Genomic DNA, 15,379 nt, shown 5'->3' on the forward strand with positions numbered 1-15,379 from the left:
TACAATATAATGTCAAACCATCAAACCTATGCATATTTTAGTTTATTTATATTATATGTGGTACAAGTGATAGCATGTCAAACCATTAAACCTTGCGAAACGTATGCATATTAGGCTAATACAACATGCATACTTAATTTTTGCTTAATTTATTTGTTATTTGCCAACATTGTTTGTCAGTGCATGAAAACTTGCAATTTGTAAGCATATCTTTACTTATAAAACATGCAATATAATGTCAAACTATCAAACCTCGTGAAATGCATTTATATTTTTACTTATATAATATGCAGCATGAATAGTATGTATTGTCAAACCATACTACAAACATATTTCTACTAATATTACATAATATATAATACACTTGAAGTAATAGTATGCTTTGTCAAACCTTACTATGCACAATACACTTTTTCAACTTGTATTTACTTACATAATATGCAATATAAATAATAGTATTGTTTGTCAAAGAAAAATTATGTACGCATATTTTTAAGGTTATGTACAGTATGTATATAGCATGCACATTTAGTCATAGTATGCTTTTTAAAAATCATCAAATTGTGCTTTAAAACAGTTTAAAATGAGTACAAATCCATGGATAAGCTGCAGACTTGGCAACTCTGCAAGAAATGTTGTGTAGAAACTGTGTATTGATTTATCTATTTCATCTCTGTCAGAATGAATGAAGATCATTTACATTGTTATTAGTCTTGCAGCAGATGTACATTTCAGATTAACTTGCATAACCGCCACCAGAACAAATGATGTGTCTTACATGTGTACTTTTGCAGATTGGCTTTGTAAATCTGCCATTGGAATCTAACCAGCTCCTATTTATATTTATGCGATTTGATTCAGATCCAGCTCCAGCTCACACGCGTGTGTCTCTGGAAATACTGCTGGAAAGTTCTTGTGTGCTTGTCTTTGGGACTTGGAGACTCTTCTAAATGCGCCCTACGGAGACTGTGATTGGCACATGGATGTTATAACCTTAAAAGTCACGAATCTTTTATTCATGTGCTGCAGGACAGGACTCAAGGTTTTTAGCTGCTAGTTGGAGCTGTATTTCTAACATTTTTAGTTTTGGGAAAGCAATGGTTTACAGACTTTTTAAAGAAAATAAGAGCAACGTTTGTCTGTGCAAAACTTGTTGCTGTGCACAGATGTGTTGTTGGAGCATTGCAACAGTAAGGGTGGATAGCAAGGGTAGTTATGTTGCTATATGCTAGGGGGTTTTGTGTTGTTACTGACTGCCTCTCCTGTGATCTTCTGGTTTTCAGATGTGATTTGGGAGAAAATGGTACATCTGACCACTTAGTAAAGCAACAACACATGAATAGGATGAATTAGGCGTGCAAGTTTAACTCTATAAAGTCTCCTGTGTCATATTTAATATGCAAAGCCTCTAAATGATCAACATGATCTTAACTTTGCTGAAAAACCTGTTGCACGCATGTCTGTCAACGAGGCATGAAAAATAAACTCAATTCAAATGCCACCTCAACGGCAGATATTTTTTAATGTTTTAAGCAGAATACTGTCATTTAAGATCTCGTTCGCATCAGAATGAACTTTTTGTTCATATAAATATCAGCATCTGCACCAAATTGCATACTTTTGTGCTTGGTTTGAGTCTATGAATAAAACAGCTGTTTTTCATCCATATTTGCACTATATCAAATTATATGAGCCATAAAACCTGATGTATATGATTCTCAACAACAAAAAAGCTATGCAAACTTCTAAATAGTTCAGTAGAAAAAAAAATACAGTTCTGACCATTGTTTCATATGTTTTGCAGGGTTAGAGGTTCATCACATTAGTGCCTTCACAAGCACCACTAATAATTGCATTATGAACATAATGAATCTGATGCACAGCGTTCGGCCATTTTCAGCTCCGCTGCAACACAAATCTATTGCGATTCGTCCCCGGGGCGGCGGTGATTTACTTCCAGCGTGACGTGACAGATTGTAATGGAGTCACAGTCGGGCAATTAGTCAACCTTAATAAAAAACCGCATGTGAGCTGTTGGGTGTCGTCTTTATCTGTGAATCGCCCCTGCAGCGTTTAATATCCCTCTCTCTCGTCATAATACACGCTCAGCTCTTAAACGACCGTCTATTATTCTCCAAACACTCTATTAATACTGTCCCGATATGTTTACTCAGCCTGTAAAGAGACAGCCGTGTCTTTGTCACCGAGCCCAGCCTTGCCTTCTCATTTCCATTTTGATTCACGACAGGTATGAATTTTAATGAGCTCCATTTCGCATTTTGGAAACTTACCTCACCTAAATGTTACTTCCTAACGCCGGGTTTGATGATTGCAATGTTTTTAGAGAAAATGAGGGTGCCTGGAGCACTGAGTGTGAGTTAATCAAGGATGCGTGTTTTATTAATAGGGTTTCATTAGTTTGTTATTGATGCAGAATTGGTCAAATGAAATATTGTAATGTAATATTGAGTTTGCATGCTGGAAGCGCCTTTGACCTTTATTGAGAAGACTTGGCATGCTGAAGCTTCGCTTTTTCCTCACTGTGTGGGCAGCGAGGATTTCCATACCAACACAAAGGGTTTGAGGTCGAAGACAAAGCCTTTATTCCCAGGGGTGGAAAAAGTACAGAGATTTTACGCTTGAGTTGTAGTGGATGCTGTTGATTTTGCTTTATTAAAAGTCAAACAAAATACTTGATTTCAAAAGTTTGGGTCTCCTGTTTCGTTTCTTTATTTTTTAAATCAATTTGTGTTATTCAGCAAGGATGCATTAAAGACACTTACATTGTTCCAAAAAAAAAGTATTTCAGCTAATTGCTGTTCTTTAATGAACAATATTATGAAATATGAAAAATAAAAATTAACTTTCAACACTGAAAATACTAAGATATGCAGCAAATCATGATATGAATGATATGGTTTGGTTGATATGGTTTGGTTTAGTTATATATTTAAAATTTTTTTTAATGGTTTCACCTCCAATCTGAAATAAAATAAACATTAACACAAAAATAAAATAAAATGTAATGTAATAACACTTTAAACAAACTTGATTTGAGTAAGCTTTTCAAATTTTCACATTAAAATAACTAAAACTAAATAAATTAGTAACAAAAAAATAAACTAAATAATAACGAAAAACTAAAACTATATATATATATATATATATATATCACTATAAAATATACAAAACTAATTACAAAGTAAATATAAAATTATTTTTAAATAAAATTATTTATTTAATTAAAATTCTATAATTTTATTTAATATTGAAATTCTGTAATTCAATTTAATTTAAAAATAAAACTATAGAGAAATAATAAATATATACAATAACAACAAAAACAAGCGTAAACCTGAATAATAAATTAACAAAAACTATTGTCTATAGCAGTGGTTCCCAACCTTTTTCAGCTCGCGGCCCACACAACCAAACACATATGTTTGCGCGGCCCACTGCAAAAACATTAACTGACCCCACTATTGTTGGGTTAATAACTAAGTACTCAGAAGCTAGATTGTTAATTGTATTTATTGAATGAACTAGGGCTGTGCGATATGGACAAAAAAAAACTATCGCGATTTCTTTGATCAATTTTGCGATTGTGACACACACCGATATGCTTTTACATTCATAAATGCATTCAGGATTAATTTGAAACATATTTCCAAAAGAAAACCAATTGGAGCATTATCAAAAAGTTGTAACGTCTCTAGAACAGACATAAATCTAAATTATCACTATAGTAAAGATGTAACAAAATGTATAGACTTATGGCAAAAAATAAAATAAATCCTGTGTCCAGGGACGTGTCTTTTTTGCCATGCATTGTTCATAGAGCTCATTAATTGTAGCAGTGCCTCAGGTGTTTGCAGTGTGTATACAGTATGTGTATGCGGTCAGCAGCAAGAGCACATAAATATAACGCGAAAGCACATTAAAATAAAGCACGAGCGCGAATTTCTCTGTTCGCACGCAGATTTCCTTTTGCGCTGTCACAAAACCAGACGTGCTTGCTCAGATACACGCTGCTCTGTGCGCACTTAAAACGTGTCTCCTCTCACTTAAACTGCGTCCTGTGCACTCACAATTCTCTCTATGCTCATGTGTTAGATATTAATTATTTTCGCACGTTTTTATTTCTAGCCTTTTACCAGCGTGCAGTGTGAATGCTCTGATCCATTAACATGGGCTCGGAAAAAAGGCGCATCACAGACAGAGTGTGAACCTGGAGTTAGGTACATGCCCAGTCTGTTTTGTTCTCGCGCTAGGCGCAATGCAATCTGATTGGATCAGATAGCATACTACGGGAGGTCAGGGCCGCGGAAAATCGTGCTATAAAGCGATTTAGAAAGCGCGCATGCTCAAATCGCGATTTTATGACGATTTCTATTAATTGCACAGCCCTAGAATGGACTGGAAATGATCAGAAAATAACTCAGGCTGGCACCGCTCAGCAAAACGGGAAAACCAGATCCAGGCACAGCTTGGCAGCGGGTAGATAGTCACCGGAGCAAGCAGTCAGGAGGAAACACAACAGTCATTTATGCATGTTTAAATTTGTTGTTCTGTAGCATATATAGCAAAAATATCTAAGATATATTGGTGGTTTATTCTTAAACCAATCAGCAAGCTCGAATAGTGGAAGCATAATAACAGTTCAATATTTCTTTTTTGATATTCAATTATATATATGAAATGATGTTATGTTATGACTTAGACATTTTTACCTATATTAACAATATTATTTATTTTAATAGTAATTGGCGGCCCACCTGCAATACCACCGCGGACCACAGGTTGAAAACCACTGGTCTATAGTTAAAAACTATAATCTAAAATATATAGCGCATTGTATATCAATGAAACTAAAATAACAATTTTCAACATAGATAATAAGAAAAATCTGAATATCAGAATGATTTCTGAAGATCATGTGACCCTGAAGACTGGAGGAATGATGCCGAAAATACAGTTTCACTTTACAGTAATAAATGGCATTTTACAATATATTCACACAATGCTACTTTAAATGGTGATTTAAATTCATACCAAATTCGGTATTTTTAATTCAATAAAAAACGCCTTGGTGAGTAAAATCCAAGAATATTTAAAAGTAAACATTTTGCATGTTTTTGAAATGCATATACTAGACTTCATTAAACTCAAACATTTTACTTGAAATTGTTAAACTTGAGATCGACTCTCAGTTAATTTTATAGCTGTTGCACTCGAGTCCATCGTCATCTGCATCTTTTAATTAAAGCTCTTTGCGTTAGGTCAGTGACTGTGTTGTGCTGACTGATGAGACGTCTCTTCATAAGGACGAGTGACCATAGTTGTGTCTATATGCGCTGAAATGGATGTCATTGGCTGTGTGAGTTCAGCCGGGAGTGTAATTTGATGGGATTGTAAAATCAGTTTAATGGACAAAAAGATGAAAGGAATCATGATGACCTGCAAAAACTGTGCTTTGTACTTTGGAGACATAAATGGAAGTAGTAGGAAATAAATAGCATACTTTTTGACTTAGAAATGTAGCTGAGTAAAAGGACAGGGATTCAGTTTCAATAATACTTGAGTAAAAGTAAAATACCCTCTGAATAATTTACATAGTCGACAGATGATTTTATATAAAGTGACTTTTTACACACATGCATGTGTTTCCTGAGATTTAAGCTATGACTTAGCCATGGCTGCCACTATAATTGTAAAAAATATTCAAGAATAAATGAGTCTGTCCAAACTTTCAACTAGTAAAGCATGCATGATTTTGGTTGCCTTTAGTTTAGTGATCATTATGCAAGAACTAACCTCGTAAAGTCTGACATATTACATCTTTTTAAAACAGAACAGTTTATTGAACGTTTAGATAAAATGTAAAATAATCTAAAAAAAAAACTATTACTTTGCAACTTTGTTTTTGTTGAGTATCATATTTGATATTTTGATAGGCTTTTACGACTCATATAGACTTAAAATAATCAAAATATCAGTGGTAACTATATCTCCAATTATATGTTTTAGTAAGATGGGATTGAAATGATTCACACATATAATAATGCAATGCTGATTGATAGAAGAAGAAATCAAGGCTCTTCAGAAGATGTGAGATGTTCTGGAGGCTTGTGAAGATCATTCCTCCGCTGAGGAACAGTGAAAGTAAAGCTTCTGGAAACAAACGCTCCTCAAAAGATCCTGAGGATCAGATTTGAGACTCTAAAACATGATTGATGGAGAATCAGGTAAAGCTGAGCTGCTTCAGTCCAGGAAGAGTTCATCTGGAGATATTATTGATGTTACTCTGATCTTTACTTGATCAAAATCACTCAAGATTTGAGAGCAGAGAACTTGAGCTGAAGGCGGATGTTTGTGCAATTAGACTAAAATAACTTTTACTGGAATAAAACTCTATCAATCACAGACAGAAGACATGGAGAAGATCATGTTGATCATTGCATATCAAATATGATACAGCAGGCTTTTAGCGTTAAACCCAGTTAACAAAAATGTTTTCAGAACATTCGAAAGTAAATGATCCCATAAAGTTTGCAAAATAATAAAATGTGACATTTCAATTCACGATTTCTTTTACCCTTTTCCCCGCCAGCATTTTTGATAAAAGTTCCCAGCCACCGCCAGCGATTTTGATGATTTTCAGTCAAATTTGATAGCCTCCAGTATATTTTGGTGCATGAATATTTGGACATGCAACACACCTAAATAAAGATCAAACCCTCTACTTTTAAACAGAAAATCTGTTTTATTCTAGCTTAAAGCATTCTTTTTTATCAACACTTGAATATAGGTAGGTTTTATAAAAATGTATAATTTTGAGCAAAAGGGTGAGAAAATCAAATTTTTATCAGAAACTACATCTGGATAATATTCAGTACGATTATCAAAGTATAAATCTAGTAAATCGCTTCCATCAATACCCCCAAAGCTTGCACAGACATAAACCACTTCCTGGATCCTCCATAACGTTCAGTTATTTGCTGTCTATTGCTGATGATCGCATTATTTATCATATGCATATGTTTACATAAGAGATCAGTCATTTTTCTGTCCTGTTCACGTGTGTTTTTTGTTCGGTAGGTTTTGTACTCGTTCAGAAGATGTGTAATAGCGCCCCCTAGTGTATAACAGTGAAAACACGAAAAGCCGTAAAAACTCATCTTTGGCAGGGAAGCGTTGTCTTCTAAATGACGAGATAACTCATCAGTGGAAAGAGTTAAACATAAAAAAAAACGGAATGTTTTGAACAATCAGAAACATTCAGAAATAACGTTCACGGAACGTTAGCAGAACATATTTTTTGTAAGTGAATGGTGTTTCAGATGCTGCATTGCCCCGCTGCTCTGCTGTAGTTCAATAATGATTATGGATCACTCGGCTTTACTCTTCTGCTCCGATTCCTCTTGCTTGAACGATTTCTGGCTGGGATGCTGTAACTACTGTCTACAGCGATGTGTGTCTGACGAGTGAGAATGCATTGAATTTATTACAGCACGGGGCTTCTCAGTGGCCATCAGGGTAATTTGATTGATCCGTGTGTCGTCCTCTCTGCCACTTTCCACGCTGATTATCAGAATGGCCGCACACTTGAACTCTGTGATTGGCACGTCTTTGATATCTGAGCACTCAAGAAATACCTGTTCAGGCCTGTTCAATTGTTCTGAGGTTTTCCCTTTTATATGCACACTTGAAATCCTCATGCAGAAGCATCTTTATTGACTATTACTGCTGTCTTCAAGGAGAAAGACTATTCGTGGCGTTCCAGGGCTGCAGCGGTGCCACATTATCGGCTGTGATCTGATCTCCAGACAGCAGTTGACCTTCATTCTTCTTCTAATTATTATCTTGATTGAAGCCGTCCAGTGGCGCTCTCTCGCCTGCCTTTGTAATGAATTCAAATTACAGCCAATATCTCACAATTACAATGGCAAACACTTAAAAGAAATCATCGTTTGAAGCTGATAATTGACCTTAAAGGCGTTTCAAATTACAGATCTAACAAATCTAAGTTTTTTTAACTTGATAAGGTCATTTTCAGACAGCAGTAGATGGGGTGGGCGGCGTGACTAAAGCCTTATATCATTCTGTGAGTAATTCTGGATCCAAGTGACAGTGTGCATCACAACTTAAGACTTATTTTTGCTTGAAGTTTTATGAAAAGTGATTTATATAAAGTAGATGTGTGGAAATTTATCGTTTTTACGCTTGCAAAAAACAAAGAAAGTTTATTTATTATTATTTATTTTTTTTAAGTTTATATTCGCCCAGCCTGCATTTATTTAAACAAAAAGACAGTAAAAACAGTAAAATATTATTTCAATTTAAAATAACTGTTTTCTATGTGAATATATTTTAAAATGTAATTTATTGCTGTGATCAAAGCTGAATTTTAAGCATCATTACTAAGCGCTGTAAAGTCTGCTGTATCATATTTAATGCACAAGGCCTCTAAATGATCAACATGATGAAAACTTTGTTTTTCCTGTTGCACATCTGCTCTTCTGTCTCTGATTGATAGTTTAGAGGGGTTTTTTTATCCAGTAAAAGCTCTTTTAGTCTAATTGCACAAACATCCGCCTTCAGCTCAAGTTCTCTGCTCTCAAATCTTGAGTGATTTTGATCAAGTAAAGATCAGAGTAACATCAGTAATATCTCCAGATGAACTCTTACTGGACTGAAGCAGCTCAGCTTTACCTGATTCTCCATCAATCATGTTTTAGAGTCTCAAATCTGATCCTCAGGATCTTCTGAGGAGTGTTTGTTTCCAGAAGCTTTACTTTCACTGTTCCTCAGCGGAGGAATGATCTTCACAAGCCTCCAGAACATCTCACATCTTCTGAAGAGCCTTGATTTCTTCAGCTCTCCATCACTGCATTATTATATGTGTGGATCATTTAAATCTCACCCTACTAATATAATTGGAGATATAGAGTGACAATTGATTTATGTAATTTTATTGTTATAATGAGCTCACTGATATGTTTGATTCATGTTTTTTCCATATAAATATCATCTAGTTGCATAATTCTGCTCAGTTTGAGTCTATGAATAAAGCTGAGCTGTTTTTCCTCCATATTCTCACTATATCCGACTATATGAGCCATAAAAGCCGGATGTATCAAATATGATACTCAAAAAACAACAACAACAAAAAAAAAACATGCAAACTTTCAAATGGTTCAGTAAACTTCCATTTAAAATAATTTTTTTGTTTTGTTTTTTGTGTTCTGAATATTTTTTCACGTGTCAGGCTTTACCAGGTTAAGGAAGAATATCCAACTGTAACACAAGGCACCTCTTTCATGCATTCATTGCTTTCTTCTTAAATGCTCCACTGGATGTGCAGAACATCTTCAAATGTCTGGATGCACTTTGTGGAGTCTTTTACTATTGAGTTGTTTCTTCTAAAGATCTGCCAGACTCTGCACCGCTTTAAGGTTCCTCCTTGTCTTGTTCTGGATGCATCCCACTCAGTGTTTTTTTTTTTTCACATTCCACACATGCCACTTGAATATAGATCCAGTATATTTTACCACAGAATCTCATTTCTACGGTTGCATGCTACATACTCAGTCCAAAGAGTAGCTTTCTATGGGATTTATTCCAGAATGCACAAAAGCATGATTTGAGACTGTGATGCATTTCTCCCGGGTTATTCCTAATTCCAGTAGAAGAGATGAAAACCAGTGTGGACAAAAGCAATGTGATCAAACGCTGGCAAGATATTCAGATGCATCTTCAGTATAGACATCTTGTGGATGTCACATTTATTAATATGTCATGCACAGTGTATTTTGGGAGTTTTTCATTGTCATAGTCTACACAGACTAGATGCTGTTTCTGGAAACAAATTGCATTGTGAAAAGTATTGTATGAACTAGCTGGTTTGCATTTACCGGAGGAAATGTTATGGTGATACTGTTGGACAGTTCATGAGATCTCACCTGTAGTTTTTCACAGTTGTATTTATATATTATATTATTTATTTAGCATATGCATGTATTATGTTAAAATGAGTGTTACTATAGTAATATCAGTGTTATTTTTAGTACTGTTGTTACTTTTTTATGTTAGTTTAGTACTATAATACACACACACACACACACACACACACACACACACACACACACACACACTATATATATATATATATATATATATATATATATATATATATATATATATATATATATATATTTAATATCAGTTTTCTTTTAGTATCATTGTTATACTATTATAGTTTTTATTAATATTTTGAGTTTTATGATTTTGTAAAAAAAAAACATTTTTAACACATAATTTTTTGTAATTTTAAATTGTCTATACAGTTTTATATAACAGTTTTAGTACTTAAACTTTTCATACATTTTTATATTTGTCAACTATTTGAATACAGATTTTATAAGTAATACGTACAAGTAATAAATATATTTTATATAATATTATACAGTAATAATATTCATATATGGGATATTTTTTCACTGTAATAGTCTTCTTCTCTAGTCACTATTCTTAACAAAATGCATAGTGAAGAGTACTATAGAAGCTAGCTGTCTGCATTTGCTGAAGTAAATGTGAAACTGTGTTCCTGTCTGAGGTGATACTCTTGGACATTTCACGAGGTCTGGCTGTAGAAGCTGTATTTTTTTCATTGTATATTTTTTTCCGTTTTTGCTCAGAGTTGGCGCCCGAGAACCATCATGCAGAGGTGACCCTTAGCCAGATCCTTCGGCCAAATCTGGATTTCAGGCCCAACCAAACCATCAGGCCGTGACAGCCCCAGTTGTGGCCTTGAGCGAAGCATCTAAGCCCAGATTTCTCCAGAGACTCTGCCGCAGAATGAAGGCTTTCCCGGCTATCTGTGCAAACGCTGTATAAATATAGCGAGAGCTCACCTTTCCTGCATGTTGAGCATGTGTGCGCTCTCTAACTCCAAACTTTGATTAATTATATTCTCCCTAACGGGAGACTCACTTGACCTACATCCCGGTGTCTCCGGGGAGAATGGGTTTAGGTGCCAGAGAGAGAACTAGGCCACAACAGAGAGACTGTGGGTCTGTCAGAACCAGACTCATCATCATCATCATCATCAGCAGCAGCAGATGCAGCACTGGATGAACTAACACATGCACTGCACAAAATAGTTTTTGTGCAGTCATAATCATAATTATTCATATATAATATGCTTTCCGAAATTTGTTGGAAAAAAGTGGAAATGCAATACTGTGTGCATATATATATATATATATATATATGTGTATATATATATATATATGTATATATATATATATGTGTATATATATATATATATATATATGTATATATATATATATATATACATTTAGCAGACGCTTTTATCCAAAGCGACTTACAAATGAGGAGAGTGGAGGCAATCAAAAACAGCAAAAGTGCAATGATATATAAGTGCTATAACAAGTCTCAGTTAGGTTAACACAGTACACATAGCTTGGGCTTTTAAATAATATAATAAATAAAAAGAAAAAGAAAATGGATAGAATAGAAAAAGAATAGAGCAAGCTAATGTCAGGCATATATACACACACACACAAAATCGCATAATAAATGAAAAAATAGAATACAAAAAGATTAGAAGGTCAAATAAAGATGGAAGAGATGTGTTTTAAGCCGATTCTTGAAGATGGCTAAGGACTCAGCTGTCCGGATTGAGTTGGGGAGGGTCATTCCACCAGGAGGGAACATTTAATTTAAATGTCCGTAACTTTGTGCTTCTTTGTAATGGCACAATCGAGTGACGTTCACTTGCAGAACACAAGCTTCTAGAGGCACATAAGTCTGAAGTAATACATTTAGGTAAATAGGTTCAGAGTCAGTGGTAGTTTTGGAGGCAAGCATCAATGCCTTGAATTTTATGCGAGCAGCTATTGGTAGCCAGTGGAAATTGATAAAGTGACGTGACATGACATTCAGCCAAGTATGGTGACCCATACTCAGAATTTGTGCTCTGCATTTAACCCATCCGAAGTGCACACACACAGAGCAGTGAACACACACACACACTGTGAGCACACACCCGGAGCAGTGTTCATCATTTATGCTGCGGCGCCCGGGGAGCAGTTGGGGGTTCGATGCCTTGCTCAAGGGCACCTAAGTCGAGGTGGAGAGAGCACTGTACATGCACTTCCCCCACCTACAATTCTTCCCGGCCCGAGACTCAAACTCACAAACCTTCGATTTGCAAGTCCGACTCTCTAACCATTAGGCCACGACTTCCATAAACAGAGGTGTGACTTATTATTTTAGGCTCATTAAAAATTTATCTTGCTGCCGCGTTCTGGATTAATTGTAAAGGTTGGCTAGACTGGCTGGAAAACCTGCCAAGAGAGCATTGCAATAGTCCAGCCTCGACAGAACAAGAGCTTGAACAAGGAGTTGTGCAGCATGTTCCCAAAGATGGGGCTCGATCTTCTTGATGTTGAATAAAGCAAATCTGCAGGATCGAACAGTTTTAGCAATGTGGTCTGAGAAAGTCAGCTGATTACAATCATAACTCCAAGGCTTCTAGCTGTTTTTGAAGGAGTTATGGTTGATGTGCCTAACTTGATGGTGAAATTGTGATGAAACGATGGATTTGCTGGAATCACAAGCAGTTCTGTCTTGGCAAGGTTGAGTTGAAGGTGATGGTCCATCATCCAGAAAGAAATGTCTGTTAGACAAGCTGAGATGCGAATAGCTACCGTCGGATCATCAGGATGGAATGAGAGGTAGAGTTGAGTGTCATCAGCATAGCAGTGGTATGAAAAGCCATGTTTCTAAATGACAGAACCTAATGATGCCATGTAGACAGAGAAGAAAAGTGGTCCAAGAACTGAGCCCTGAGGCACCCCAGTAGTTAGATGTTACCTCATATACATATATAATTGTATAATATATTTAATAAGAAGAATATATACAGGCTCTGGTACTACCAGTATTATTTTCGTGTCACTATTATAGTTTTTTTATACATATTTATTTTTTTATTTTTTTACATTTAATTATTTTCATGTTTTCTGCTTGCATTTTTATTTTTTATGTTTAATTTCATTTAGAGTTTTAGTAATTCTGTTGTGTTCTTTTGAAATTTCAATTATGTCTATATGCAGTAGTTTCAGTAATTTTCTTACTATTTCAACTCTTTTCATTATTATTTAAGTTAAAGTTTGTTTTATATCAGGCAATGAAAATGTTTATTTGTAGCTAACAATAATAACCCTGGATAATATAAGTTTAATTGCACTTCAATATTTGATTTTAATTCAAAATACATCTAGAAAGTATGATTTATATTTCCTTTTTTTTGCATTACAATTTTGCATAAATCAGTGTAAAATAAATAGAAATAACCAATTCTTTCTACAAAAAAATGGAAGAAAATCTATAAATGTATCAGTATTTCTTCCGATATGCACACTATTGCACTGAAGGCACTAATGGAAGTTCTTCATTGGATCATTGTGAACAATAATAAACCACAGCAGATGGGACTGAATGCTTGTTATTCTATTGAGAATATAAAAAATGACTGATTGACTTTATATGTTGATTTTGCACTCCAAATATCGAAAGTGAAATCTTTCTAATGATGCTCATTTTGTTCAGAAGTGTGTTGTGTTTTAGCAGGCAGTGAATGTTGAACAACAGCTTCAATGCTCTTCATTTAATTGATGTAAAATATACTAATTTCTCTCTTCTTGCAATATCACCCAGTCATTTCATCAGCTTCATCTGCTGTATTTCTATGATAACTTGACTTGCAGTCAATTAGTCTGAAGCAAATTTGAGGATGTTCTTCTAGTCTCCGTCTCATGAGGGGGGGGGGGGGGGGGGGGGGGGGTTTGTTGTGCTGCTGTTCATCTGTGCGTGACCAAACATCACGCTGTGTGTTATTGTCTTTGGAGATTCCTGTCAGTGATCTTCAGCTGTTCTGAATGACACAGAAGCTGCGGTTTGATGTTTTCAGGGATGTTTGCACAGATAAACGCTGCTAGAGTGATGTTTCCTTATGAGAGTGTGTTGATCTAGCTGAAACATATCCTGCAAAGTTTATGAAGTTGCACTGAAATATGAGAGTCAGTCCCTCAAAATTAATATTTCTGTGTGTGTCACTCATGAACCTGTGATTGTTCACATTACTAATGCTTTAAACCTGTGTCTGTGTCCTATGTCTTGTATACATTTTTCTGAAAATTCCTGTCATATGCACATAAACTGACAGTCACCACTTATAAGCTACTACTAAATATTGTAGAAACTTAATTTTCCTGTAAAGTTGCTTTGTAATGATTTATATCATAAAAAGCGATATACAAATAAACTTGAATTGAACCTTAAAGTCTTACTTTAATATAGTTGAGATATTGTTTTATTTTGAACTATTTTGGTACATTTTGTTTTATTTTAGTATAATTGAAATGCTATTGGGTTTTTACTAATGTTTAAATTAGTTTTTCATTTTGATATTTAAAAAATTATTATTATTTAAAATTTCAGTTAAAGTTTTAGTATTGTTTTTATTTAATTTTTTTAGGTTCAGTTTTATAGTACATCAAGTTAAACTAAATGAAAATTAGAAATAGGCTTATTTTATATTTTCCATCAGTGTTATTTTCGTATCATTGAAATGCACTTATGTTTTTTATTAATATTTTTAATTAGCTTTAATTAGTTGTTATTTAGATTTGAAGAAAAAAAAAGTTTAAAAAAACTATTACAGTTAAACCATTGCATTGCAAAAATGATTCACTGCGAAGTGCTACAAATGGATCACATTTCCATTTGAATCATTTTATTTAGATCGTGAATCATTATAGATATCATGAATCATTTGATTCAAATCGGAACATCGGAGGTGGTTTGCAAATCATTTCATGAATTGAATGATTCATGATTCGCGCTTCCAAGTCACGATATGAAGTGATTGTTTGCGAATCATTATAAAGATCGAGACTATAGAGAGCGGATCATGAATCATTTTGTGCAGGTTCTCGAATCAGGAAAGCATGATAAGAAGAGACAGACTGCTGTCAGAATGACTGAATTGTTGTTCCTCCATCACTGTGATTTTTTGAGCTCCTCGGTTCAGTTCTGCTAATGTTGGAGGTTTGAAAGCATCAGGAGCCCTTCAGGAAGATAGCGATCCTCAGCACAGATGTGAAGCCACAGAAAGTCTGACAAATAAAGATTGTAATTGATTTCATTGCGAGGAGTATTCTTCAGCCACTGGAAGCTCCTCCGAGACACTTTTGTGGGTTAACTGAATTAACACTACTCTCTCGACTCGGGGAAAACCTGAAAGTAAGTGAAAGATCTACAGGCAACTTTTCTGTTGCATTAATTCAGT

At 34.8% G+C, this 15,379-nt stretch overlaps 1 protein-coding gene across 1 annotated transcript in view; it reads left to right on the forward strand.

Annotated features, from left to right (window-relative positions):
- Positions 1-15,379, forward strand: part of LOC132112360 (gamma-2-syntrophin-like) — a 79,234-nt gene that overhangs the window by 2,350 nt on the left and 61,505 nt on the right. The gene's annotated exons all lie outside the window — the stretch shown is intronic.

This window comes from Carassius carassius, chromosome 32 (assembly GCF_963082965.1).
Source record: "Carassius carassius chromosome 32, fCarCar2.1, whole genome shotgun sequence".
Lineage (NCBI taxonomy): Eukaryota > Metazoa > Chordata > Actinopteri > Cypriniformes > Cyprinidae > Carassius > Carassius carassius.